We start from the raw sequence: 9,586 nt of genomic DNA on the forward strand, positions 1-9,586 counted from the left end.
ATACTTAAAAGTGCATTTTTATCATGGTTTTATATCATCATTTTGCACTTGAAGTATCAATAACTCCTTAACCAAAGCATGTTTTATAATAATATATCTAATAATATAAGATACCTTTAATTTGTGGTAAATGTCTATTTTTAATGCAGGCCTATCACATAAATGAAAGGATTGATTGATGAGTTCATTTTAAATGCAGGCCTATCACATAAATGAAAGGATTTATTGATGACTTTAAGAACTTAAATTGCAAGGATAAAAAGATGGCCAAACTTAGAAAAGAGATGTCGGTGCAATCCAAACCAGAACACTGTTCGGTAAATGGGTCATATCTGGAGCTATATATCTCATATTTAGTTCCAATTTATATGGATGGAAAGGTAAGACATAGGCCTACAACTTTCATATGGAGCCCAAGATCTAAAAAGGCTATTTTGAAGTCCAAATTGTAGCAACAACAAAGAAGCCCGAATCTGTCTTCCAGCCCGAGCACTGTTCGGTATTTTGGCCATATCTGGAGTTCTAGAAGTCCAAATGAGCTGAATGTTTTACACCAGAAAGCTGAGACAATTGCCTACAACTTTCATGTTTGCAACTGGCTCCAATTTTGACGTTATCAATGACGTTTTGGGCAGACAAGAGAAGATAAGGATTGTCACCAAGTCAAAAGTTGGTCACCCACTTATCAGTTAGTCATCAAATCAATAGTTCCCAATTTTGGCCTATAAAAGGAGGCATTTGCCATGCATTTAGGCATCTTGGTTTCCAGATCAAGATCATACTCTTCCTTTCTCTCTTTGTATTTTTTGTAATGTTATGCTTTGCTTTCATTAATATTAAGTTTATGCCTTTCATTTCCTTTCCTTTACTTAGTTAACTTTTATGTTCTTATTTTGTTTATCTATTTTGCTTTCTTTCATTATGTCTAGCTAAGTTAATTATGTCAAGGTGAAAAGGTTACACTAATGGTGTAAGAATAAGTATAATGTAAACTTAATATGGACCTTAATGTTTGATACTAACATGTTTTATATTTGTTATCTTGTTCACTCTTTAATACTTTGCTTGTTAAATGACTAATCTTGATTTATGTTGTATAACACTTGGTACAACAAATGCTTGGCACTTTCATAGCCCATAATGTATGGTATAACCGACACCTGAGCTATGAAAGGAACTTGATTTGTTGTTAACATAAGTTATAATCATGAATGCTTGACGAGATTTACAAGTATTAGCATTAATTGAATAAGATGACTAATGTAATCAAGTTAACAATATATAATCTGATTGGAACCTCCTTTGTATGTGGTTTCCAATTCAATAATAAGAGTTTATACTATACTTGTTTGATATACCATTAGTGGAACCTCTAACCTTGACATTTGTTATTATTATTGTTTAATCCTTACATTAATTTTCCACCTCCAAGTTCTCATCATCTTCTTCTTCTTCTCTTTCTTTATTATTATTATTATTATTACTACTACTACTATTACTACTATTATTATTATTATTATTATTATTATTATTATTGTTGTTGTTGTTGTTGTTGTTGTTGTTGTTGTTATTGTTATTCTTGTTGTATTATTGTTATTTATAATTTGTACAAATAACCTCCCTGTGGTTCGACCCCGGTCTTGCCGGGTTATTAATTACTTCGACACTCCTTCACTTGGGAGAAGACATCAATCTTTTAGTCGTGTCAAGTTTTTGGCGCCGTTGCCGGGGAGGTAAGTTCTTGTATAAATTATAGTAGTTATTTTATTTTCTCTTTTCACTTTTCTTGTATATAACTTTGTTTCTTTTTATTTTGTTTTCTTCCTCCTTCTTTTGCTTTCTTCTTCTTCTTTTTTTTTATTTTATTCCTGCACGTGCATGAGAGTGTGGTCACGTACATCAAGTGGTAGACTTTGTAGGGTATCCTCATCATTTTCAGAAAATATGGCTGAAGAAGATAATCAATCACTTCATAATGAAAATAATGAGAATAACCGTGCTAGAACACTTAGAGACCACATGAATCCCACAAGAACAAGTGCACCATCATGCATAGTTTTTTCTCCTGATGCATCTCATTTTAATTTTAAACCAGGTATTATTCAACTTTTACCTTCTTTTCATGGTTTAGAATAGGAAAATCCATACTTGCATTTAAGGGAATTTGAAGAGGTGTGCAACACATATAATAAAAGCTAAAACATGGCTACAAAATTTAAGACCAGGATCCATTCGTGCTTGGGATGAAATGCAACAACAATTTTTAAAGAAGTTTTTCCCATTTCATAGAACAAACTCTTTCAAGAGACAAATCACCACTTTCACTCAAAAACCAGGAGAAACATTTTACCAATGTTGGGATAGGTATCGAGACTTGCTTAGTACTTGCTCTCATCGTGGTTTTGAAACATGGAGATTGGTTTCACATTTCTATGAAGGGTTAACACCTAAAGATAGGCAAATGGTTGAATTGATGTGCAATGGAACTTTTGAAGATAAAGACCCTGATGAAGCAATGGAGTACTTAGACTTGTTAGCTGAAAATGCTCAAAATTGGGACATTGCGGGTACTTATGAGGCACCGAGTAAAACTCAACCTCACACATCTAGTGGAGGCATGTACAACCTTAGGAAAGATCATGACCTTCAAGCCAAGTTTGCATCTTTAGCTAGAAAAGTCGAGGCACTAGAATTGAAAAAGAGTGGTCAATTAAAATCTGTTGAAAACATTGTGTGTCAAATCTGTGAAACAAATGAACACTCAACCAATGATTGTCCAACCTTGCCTTCTTTTAAGGAATGTCTCCATGAACAAGCCCATGCTTTAAACAGTTTTCAAAGTGCCAACCGCAACCCATACTCCCAAACATACAACCCTGGTTGGAGAAATCACCCAAATTTTAGTTGGAAGAGTGAGAACAACAATGCACAAACTTCACAACCACCGTTTCAAGCACACCACAATTTCCAAAATTCTCATGGATATGCACCTACTTATGCTCCACCTCCTAGAAGAAATCTTGAGGAAACATTGCATGCATTCATTGAAAAGCAAGAGACAATCAATACTCAACTTGCTCAAAACATGACAGATTTTAAAGATACTCTTGCAAAATTAACATCTGCTCTCAGTTTCCAAGAGAAAAATCCCAAGGGGCAATACAATGCAAATGCAAGTAGTTGCGGAAGCCAACACATAGATCAAGTCAAATCAGTCACTACTTTGCGCAGTGGTAAGGTTATTGAAAAACCCTCTCTTGAACCTTATGAGAAAGATGATGAGTCAATCTCTAAGGGTAAGGAAGGGGTTGAATCTGAAAATTACAAAGAAAAGACTGATTCTCTGCCAGCACTTCCATTTCCTCAAGCCATGACAAAACAAAGGAAAGTTAATCACAACTCTGAAATTTTTGAAACTTTCAAATAGGTGAGAATCAATATACCTTTGTTGGATGCTATTAAACAGATTCCTTCCTACACTAAATTTTTGAAAGATCTATGCACTGTGAAGAGGAAACTGAATGTGAAAAAGAAAGTCTTTCTAGCCGAACAAGTAAGTGCTATTCTTCAGAACAATAATGCTTTGAAATATAAAGACCCTGGTTGTCCTACAATTTCTTGCTTTATTGGAGAACATAAAATTGAAAGAGCTTTACTTGATCTTGGAGCTAGTGTGAATTTACTTCCATATTCAGTTTTTCAAAGTCTCAATCTAGGTGAGTTAAAACCAACTTCTATATCTCTTTTACTTGCCGATAGATCTGTAAAAGTACCTAGAGGAATAATTGAAGATGTGTTAGTACAAGTCGATAAATTCATTTATCCTGTGGATTTTATTGTCTTGGACACAGAACCTGTTGAAGCATGTAATTCATTTCCTGTTATTTTAGGACGTCCAATTAAAACATGTAATTCATTTCCTGTTATTTTAGGACGTCTGTTTCTTGCAACCTCTAACGCATTGATTAATTGTAGGAATGGACTGATGAAGCTATCATTTGGAAACATGACATTGGAGATGAATATTTTCAACATTTGCAAGCAACCTGGAGATGATAATGATTTACAAGAAGTAGATCATATTGACGAATTAGTTTATGATCAACTTGAATTTACTTTAAGTAAAAATGAGTTGGATGAATCTGAAGATTTGCAAATGATTTATTCTGAGGAAGAAATCATGGATGAAACAAGCACCGAAAATGAAGAAATCACGGATAACAAATGCACAGAAAATGTTGATGCGAATCTTTTGTCAACAGTGACAACAGATTCGACATCTGGCATCACACCAATCGATGATTACTTTCCTAACCAATCCTTACTTTCTCTTAGTCCAATGCCTTGGTATGATAAAAATATCAATTTTCTTGCTTTAGGAGATTTGCCATGGAGTTCTAGAAGTCCAAATGAGCTGAATAGGAAAGGAAATGAAAGGCATAAACTTAATAACTGATTGGAGTACTCAAGACAAAGAAAAGTTTTTGAACGAAGTGAAGAGCTTTTATTGTGATGACCCTAACTTATTCAAATATTGTCCTGATCAAATATTTCAAAGATTCATTCCTGACAATGAGGTAAGTAGTGTCATTAAACTTTGTCATTTTGAAGCATGTGGAAGTTATTTCTCGTCAAAAAAGACTATTGCAAAAATCTTTCAAAATGGATTTTATTGGCCCACCATGTTCAAGGACACACATGCATTTTGCAAAACTTGTGAAAATTGTCAAAAAATTGACACTAGTCAAAAAGTTTTGTTTATGATTCTCAACTCTATGCATTCCCTAAAGAGCTAAGATTAAGATGGACCAATCCTTATGGGGCCTGTGATATTGAGAATTCAATGAATGACAATGATTTTAAGGAAAATGGACATCGTTTGAAAGCTTACTGTAATAATTTTTCTAGTGAAAATGAATCAGCTGGTTTGAATGATCTTGTAGATAAAGGTTGATTATTTTGTTTTTCTCACATTTTTTTTTGTGTTTCTTTTTGAGTGATTTTTGCTAGTTTCTCTCTCCCCGGTCAAATGGCGGACAACGGTACTCCGTGACTTAAGTCGGTTCTTTCAGTTTCCCACAATAACTGATATTTGTGTATATATTTGTGCAATTCTTTGAATCTCTCTTCTAATTCTCATTTGAAAATGGACACTAATCTTGAAAAATTGAAAAAGTATTTTCCCACTCTGCCTCAGAATGCGATTACAAAAATTTACCATGCTAGATGTGCAAGATTGAGATTGTTAATGAATCATGGAATTCTTGAAGATATTCGCTGGTTGATTGAAGCAAAGGTCCGATTATCAGGTGAGTCCTCTAACTTCTTCATTTCACACATGCCTGGAACAGGTAAAAGCACTTTTGCAAAGAAATGTCGTGCAAAACGACTAAAAGTCTGTCATCGATGTGCTAGATGGACTTGAAATACACAATGTCGTTCTTTAGGAATGGTATCTATAAACCGTGAAGATAAAATACAATTCATTAAGGATGGCCTGAGTAAGGAGTCTTTAGATAATCTTCTATTGACTCTTGAGACGCATCCTAGTGGAGATGTGCATCGTGTAATTCATGATTTATGGCCACTATTTTCATAAAGAACATGATCGACTTAGTCTTGGGAATCTGACTAAAAAAGACCCTGTTTGCCAGTTTCAAAAAGTAAATAAATAAATAAATAAAAAGAGAGAGAGAGAGTGTGAGACTCTAGCTGGCCTACATATAAGTGTTATGATTGTCTTTCTCATTTCTCATCTATAGAACCCTCTCTTCCTTCCTTTCATTTCTACTCAACCCATACATTCAACAAATACAGAAGTGTGTAGAAATGACAAGTTCCTCAGGTCGTCAAATAAGAAATTTTTGTGTTTTCGGTGGATCTAGTCCCGGGAAAGAAAAGGAGTTTTTAGAATCAGCAAATCATCTTGGTCAGGTGCTAGCTGAGAGAAAGATTCATTTAGTGTATGGGGGAGGCAGTCTTGGGTTAATGGGATGTGTGTCAATAACTGCATTTTTAGGAGGTAGTCAAGTTTTGGGGGTCATCCCTGAAGCTTTGGCACAAGGGGACATCATTGGAAAAACAATTGGAGAGGAACTTCAGGTCTCCACAATGTCTGCTCGAATGAATGTAATGTTTAACCATGCTGATGCCTTCATTGCTTTACCAGGTGGTCTAGGTACATTGGAAGAGATCTTTCATATTTCCTCTTGGGCTCAACTGCACATTCACCATAAACCCATAGGTTTGTTAAATGTTAATGGTTATTATGATAAATTGTTGTCAACTGACTTGGGAGCTATTGACCCAATGCTTGTTATATGGGTTGAGGAGAAAAGCTTAAGGAAATCAAACATTGCACTATCTACATATTAGTATCTGCGACCCGAGTTACTAAGCTCGTAGGGGTGTCTTAACACCTAATGCCCTAAGACCAACTAGTCTGGGAGTCATTAGCTGAAAGCTCGTTACATGGGTTAAAGATGCATGATGTTTTTAAATTATATGTATATATATTTAAAAAAAAAAGAAGAAAAAAAAAGACAAAAATAATAATCCTAGCCCAATGAAGTTAACCTTAAACATTAGAACAAAAATTTTGTTTTCTTCCAAGAATTTTGTTTTCTTCCAAGAAAAGCCCCATAATTATGTGTTGATACATTGAGCATAAAAGAAAGGTTTATTAATATCTTGTTAAGAGGTATTGAGCAGATATATAAATTTAATGAGAGTTTGTTTATTTGGATAGATTAATGGAAGTTAAATGATGAATACCTTGCTTTGTGGAATTTGCAAATTCTTTTTCTATTTTACGCTTTGATTACTAGGGACTAGTAATAAGCTGGTTGGGGGGTGTGATTAGTACTTAAAAGTGCATTTTTATCATGGTTTTATATCATCATTTTGCACTTGAAGTATCAATAACTCCTTAACCAAAGCATGTTTTATAATAATATATCTAATAATATAAGATACCTTTAATTTGTGGTAAATATTCATTTTAAATGCAGGCCTATCACATAAATGAAAGGATTGATTGATGACTTTAAGAACTTAAATTGCAAGGATAAAGAGATGGCCAAACTTAGAAAAGAGATGTCGGTGCAATCCAAACCAGAACACTGTTCGGTAATTGGGTCATATCTGGAGCTATATATCTCATATTTAGTTTCAATTTATATGGATGGAAAGGTAAGACATAGGCCTACAACTTTCATATGGAGCCCAAGATCTAAAAAGGCCATTTTGAAGTCCAAATTGTAGCAACAACAAAGAAGCCCAAATCTGTCTTCCAGCCCGAGCACTATTCAGTATTTTGGCCATATCTAGAGATCTAGAAGTCCAAATGAGCTGAATGTTTTACACAAGAAAGCTGAGACAATTGCCTACAACTTTCATGTTTGCAACTGGCTCCAATTTTGACGTTATCAATGACGTTTTGGGTAGACAAGAGAAGATAAGGATTGTCACCAAGTCAAAAGTTGGCCACTCACTTATCAATTAGTCATCAAATCAATAGTTCCCAATTTTGGCCTATAAAAGGAGGAATTTGCCATGCATTTAGGCATCTTGGTTTCCAGATCAAGATCGTACTCTTCCTTTCTCTCTTTGTATTTTTTGTAATGTTTATGCTTTGCTTTCATTAATATTAAGTTTATGCCTTTCATTTCCTTTCCTTTACTTAGTTAACTTTCATCTTCTTTATGTTCTTGTTTTGTTTATTTATTTATTTTTATTTCATTATATCTATCTAAGTTTATTATGTGAAGGTGAAAAGGTTACACTAATGGTGTAAGAATAAGTATAGTGGAAACTTAATATGGACTTTAATGTTTGATACTAACATGTTTTATATTTGTTATCTTGGTCACTCTTTAATACTTTGCTTGTTAAATGACTAATCTTGATTTATGTTGTATAACACTTGGTACAACAAATACTTGACACTCTCATAGCCCATATTGTATGGTATAACCGACACCTGAGCTATGAAAGGAACTTGATTTGTTGTTAACATAAGTTATAATCATGAATACTTGACGAGATTTACAAGTATTAGCATTAATTGAATCAGATGACTAATGTAATCATGTTAACAATATATAATCTGATTGGAACCTCCTTTGTGTGTGGTTTCCAATTCAATAATAAGAGTTTATTCTATACTTGTTTGATATACCATTAGTGGAACCTCTAACCTTGACATTTGTTATTATTATTGTTTAATCCTTACATTAATTTTCCATCTCCAAGTTCTCATCATCTTCTTCTTCTTCTCTTTCTTTATTATTATTATTATTATTACTACTACTACTACTACTACTACTATTATTAATACTATTATTATTATTATTATTGTTGTTGTTGTTGTTGTTGTTGTTGTTGTTGTTGTTGTTGTTATTGTTATTATTGTTGTATTATTGTTATTTATAATTTATACAAATAACCTCCCTGTGGTTCGACCCCGGTCTTGCCGGGTTATTTATTACTTCGACACTCCTGCACTTGGGAGAAGACATCAATCTTTTAGTCGTGTCATAAAGCTTCGGGGACAACCCCCAAAAATGCAGCTATTGACACACCTCCCATTAACCCAAGACTGCCTCCCCTATACATTAAATGAATCTTTCTCTTAGCTAGCACTTGACCAAGATGATTGGCTGATTCTAAAAACCCCTTTTCTTTCCCAGGACTAGATCCACCAAAAACACGAATATTTCTTATATGATGACCTGAGAAACTTGCCATTTCTACACACTTCTGTATTTGTTGAATGTATGGGTTGAGTAGAAATGAAAGGAAGGAAGAGAGGGTTATAGATAAGAAATTAGAAAGGCAATCATACCACCTATATGTAGGCCAGCTAGAGTCTCTCTCTCTCTCTTTCTCTCTCTCTCTCTTTTTTGAAAAAGCATGTGTATGTACAGGTAGTTGTGATTGTGGCTCACATCTTCCCTTGGTTTTATGTCCAAGAACGGCTTAAACGCCCTCTATGGGTCGGGGATAGGCTTTCCATCCAGTTTTCTTAAAAACTGACAAACAGGGTCTTTTTTAGTCAGATTCCCAAGACTAAGTCGATCATGTTTTTTTATGAAATAGTGGCCATAAATCATGAATTGCTCGATGCACATCTCCACTAGGATGCGTCTCAAGAGTCAATAGAAGATTATCTAAAGACTCCTTACTCAGGCCATCCTTAATGAATTATATTTTATCTTCACGGTTTATAGATACCATTCCTAAAGAATGACATTGTGCATTACAAGTCCATCTAGCACATCGATGACAGACTTTCAGTCGTTTTGCACAACGTTTCTTTGCGAAAGTGCTTTTACCTATTCCAGGCATGTGTAAAATGAAGGAGTTAAAGGACTCACTTGATAATCGGACCTTTGCTTGAATCAACCAGCGAATATCTTTAGGAATTCCATGATTCATTAACAATCTCAATCTTGCACATCTAGCACGGTAAATTTTTGTAATCGCATTTTGAGGTAGAGCGAGAAAATACTTTTTCAATTTTTCAAGATTAGTGTCCATTTTCAACTGAGCATTGGAAGAGAGATTCAAAGAATTGCACAAATAT

The sequence above is a fragment of the Populus euphratica genome, unplaced genomic scaffold (genome assembly GCF_000495115.2).
Source record: "Populus euphratica unplaced genomic scaffold, PopEup_1.0 scaffold94.1, whole genome shotgun sequence".
Taxonomy (NCBI): Eukaryota; Viridiplantae; Streptophyta; class Magnoliopsida; order Malpighiales; family Salicaceae; genus Populus; species Populus euphratica.